Raw genomic sequence first — 3,735 nt, 5'->3', positions numbered from 1 at the left:
GAAGTGATGATGCAGGAGGCGATGGAGGGGGCGGGGCTTCAGGGAGGCTGCCGCCGGTGGGCCGCAGATGAAGAGGAGGCGGCGGCAGTGGTGGAAGAAGAGGCGGCGGCGGCGGGGGTAGGGATCCTGGAAACGCGAGCGGGGATGGTAGGTGGTTTGGACCCGCCGGGCCGCCGTCGTTTCCAGAAAGGGTTTGACTGGAGGAACCTCTGGAGCAGCTGTGAGTTTGGGGAGGGGGGGAATTGAGGAAAAGTGAGGAGGGGGGAAGGCATTGAGAGATGAAGGGGCGGGGGTTGGGTTCTTTCGAGAAAAGGGGGTTGGAAAGGGAGGAGTGGAAATCAGCGCCTTGTCTGGGCTGGCCCCTCTGGAAGAAGAGGCTGTGAGGGGAGCCTGTGGCGTGTCAGCCGCAGGGCTCTGAAAACTTACCTACTGCCCCTGCTCCCTTACCGCCAGCACCTCCCAGCCCGGGCAGTGGGGGTCCGGGGCCGGAGCTGCCCTGGACGGGGTGCAGACTCTGGTCCCAAGTCCCCGGCTAAGCGCTGTGAGGTAGGACCCCAGGACGGGAGGTGGTGGGTCAATCTCCGGCTCCCTCCGCCCTCGTTTGCCTCCCCGCCCCCATCCTTCTCTTTAATCGTTAACAGCCTTGGAATTAAGGGGCTCCGACCTGAAGGCCTTTTTCTGTGCACCTTTGCTAGAAACGATCCCCATCTGTGTCTGAGGGAATGGGGCTGGAGGCTGTGCCTGTATCCTGGATAGGAAGTGGGACGGGGTGACAAATGTATTGTTTTTTCCACTCCCCCCTCACCCCTCATCCTCCCCTCGTTTCCACTTTAATTCTCTGTGGCTGAGTGGCACTCGTGTATGTGTGTGTGTGTATGTTTCCCTTTCCTTATTGCCACTTTAATATTGGTTGCCTCTTTTGAATTTGGTGTTGAGCCTCTTTCCCAGATCTTGTGTGCGAGCTTTGTTAGTAGTACTTCAGTCACAAGCTGTGTCACATTGGGAGTACCTCTCCACGTAGTGGTCGGGAGCGTTTGCTTTTATGAATGCTGGAATTCCAGAACCTTTTTTTTTTTTTTTTTTTTTTTTTGCCTAAATGGCATCCTGGCAGGGGAATCGAGGTCTCTTGCTCTGAATACTACTCTGTGTGTGTGAGGAATTTTCGTGTTGTCACCTCTTTCCAGAATGATTTGATGCTGTGCTGATTCTGGATTCCTGTGTTTGCTCTCCACCCACACTGCATGGATGCACTTCACAGAACAGAAAGCCCCATATTACTTTTTTTTGTTTCTACAATTGGACAATAGCTCTTTTATCTTTCTCTCCGTGTGTGTCTGGCACTCAGCGCCTTCAGTGACACATTCTGCTTGTGCTCATGTTTGTCTAATTGATTGGGCTTTTCTTTGTGTATTTAGGTGGTCTTAAAATCAGAGATCATTTTGTTGTAAAAAATACAAGCCAAAAACACTTCCGAAAGAAATGTTTGGAAAACCAAAAGAACGATTGGAAAGGAGGTCTCTTTGTTGATACTCCGTTGGTTTAATAAAGCAGCAAGTAGAACTCCGTAACCCTGTTCCATGTATAAATTTCAGGATGAAGCATGATTCTCATTTTCATCTTGATGTGTTGTTTGGACATCATCTTACGTCAAACTGTTTTCTAAATAACTTTGGGATAGTGCCTAAATTTTAGGGACCCTTTGGTTTGAAAGTGTCCATAAATTTTGTCCGAGCTTGATATGCATATTAGAAAATATCATATGGTGTTCTGATGCTAGAAGAAAGTCCTGTAATGTGTAGCTTAGCTTTTAGGCTTGATAAAGCAGATTTAATGCCTTAATTGTACAAGTAGCTGTGTTTAGGTATTTCATAGAAATACAATAAAAGAACGCTGTTCTCATCTTAATTGATTTGAAATGTTTTGCCATCAAATTAAAAAAAAAATCCGGAACTCATTCATTCAGCAAATATTTGTTGGCTGGTGGCTAAGTATTAGCCAGGTTTTTGAGCAGAATGGTGGACTCATGCAAAAGGTCTGCCTTCTCGAAGAGGGTGAATCAGTATAGTAGAGGGATGGGACAGAGATATAAAAGCAAATCTGATTTTTATTAAGTGCTGAGAATAGGAGTGATATAGAAAGTGTCTGGGATGCTGCCAAGGAAGACGTTTCTGAGGAGGTGACACTTAAAATGAGCTTCAAATAAAAACCACCATACAGAGATAAGGGAAGGAATCTTGCAAGAACAGCTGATGTTGAAACTGGCTAGAGTGAGTTTGGCAAGTTCCAGGGACTGGGAAGATATTGCTGTTTGGGCTGTAATAGCCAGAACTCAGTGAACAAAGTGGGTAGAGGGAAGTGCTACAAGGCAGAAAGGAAAGGGGGCTCAGCATTACTGTGGTGAAGAAAACAAAGTGATGCCCCATTTTGATTAATTTTATTGCCCGATTGTTGCATATGCTCTTGGATTACTGTGCTGTTTAAAAGTCCGTATTGAGAGTGGAAAAGAGGGAGGTCAGTCCAGTCTTTTCTAGCAAACAAATCTCATGCCATGTTTTGGGGCATTCATAGAAATGCTCAACTGAGGACATAGCCTTTTCTGTATTTTGTTTTATATACTACTGTATAAATTGCATAGTAAGCACTTTGTACTCCTATATAAAATTGCATAGTAAGTAATTTGAATATACTCCTATGCTACGAGTCCTTTGCCTGCTGCTATGCCTGAATTTAAGGTTGAAGGGTCAGTATTAATATTACGTTTCTGTTGGTCTGCAGAGATGACCATCAGGACTGAAGTTTCAGGGTTTTTTGTTTGTTTTTGGTTTTTTTTTTTTTTTTTTTTTTTTTGGTTAGAAGCAGAGTTGATGTTGCAATAGTTCCACTCTTGTCTAGTTCTCTCGATGACTAATAACACTCAGCTGAGGTGTTGGTTGGTGCTAAAAGTTCATTCAGTGGCTTACATTAGATAATGACTATTGTGGGACTCAGTTCCACTATGTTGGCATCTTTGGGTTGGCATATAACCAAGGGATTAACCTACTTTTGCTTCCAGTAGTCAGTCTGCTACTTTTCAGCCTCACCTTAACCAGATTGTTCACTTGAGAGTCTCAGGACTTCTTGATTTGGCCCTCTTCAGCCATATCACAGTGGGCCAAAAAAGAAAGAATATGCTTTTTCCTTCTTTTGAAGTCCACAACAGTAACTAGCATGTTCTTTGAGGGAGTTGGTTCTTTGAGCCAAGCAGTTGAGAGACTTAAATGTTGATGGGGTTGTCTTAGTAAACTCAGTTTAGAAATTCCAAATAAAATATTTCATGTGTGGAAAGACAACTTAAGTGGTGGAGGATTTGTCACTTGTTTTAGTTTCTGGTGCTCTTTACCAGGCCTGTATATGATTATCAGAACCAATTTAAATAGAAATTTCTGGGCAGTTGTAGGGAAATGAAAGGGATGGAATAGAATCTGGTACTGAATTACTGCATCTCAACTGAAATGCAAGGCAAAGTCTTTAGTTAACAAGTAAATGGCAAGAGAGAACAGCTAGGAGAAAACAGCAGACTCCACCCACCACACCAAATAGACAGTGATGTTGTTTGTGGCCCAGTTTAAAGATTTTGTACTTGACTGTATATGTTAGTGGTGGGCATTAAATTCTCTATCCATTGGGTTTTTAATCTGTCAACTATTCGTCTTCAATGGTGTATTATAACTCAAGTATGAAAATTTCCTGTAGGCT

The 3,735-nt window shown here is 43.9% G+C and overlaps 1 protein-coding gene across 6 annotated transcripts in view; it reads left to right on the top strand.

Moving 5' to 3' along the window:
- DCUN1D3 (defective in cullin neddylation 1 domain containing 3) overlaps positions 1–3,735 on the top strand; it is a 34,741-nt gene that overhangs the window by 452 nt on the left and 30,554 nt on the right. Inside the window, exon 1 of one of the 6 annotated variants that reach the window (XM_058680363.1) lies at positions 50–147. The exons of 2 other annotated variants lie outside the window; for them this stretch is intronic. The gene's annotated coding sequence lies outside the window, so the exon portion shown is untranslated. Of the gene's footprint in view, positions 1–49; positions 221–3,735 lie in introns of those variants that run through there. 3 more of the 6 variants (XM_058680365.1, XM_004586800.2, XM_058680362.1) reach the window with 3 other exon arrangements.

The sequence above is a fragment of the Ochotona princeps genome, chromosome 24 (assembly GCF_030435755.1).
Source record: "Ochotona princeps isolate mOchPri1 chromosome 24, mOchPri1.hap1, whole genome shotgun sequence".
In the NCBI taxonomy this organism is placed as follows: domain Eukaryota; kingdom Metazoa; phylum Chordata; class Mammalia; order Lagomorpha; family Ochotonidae; genus Ochotona; species Ochotona princeps.
The sequence above is the reverse complement of the archived record's forward strand: the minus strand, read 5'-3'. Positions and strand labels throughout refer to the sequence as shown.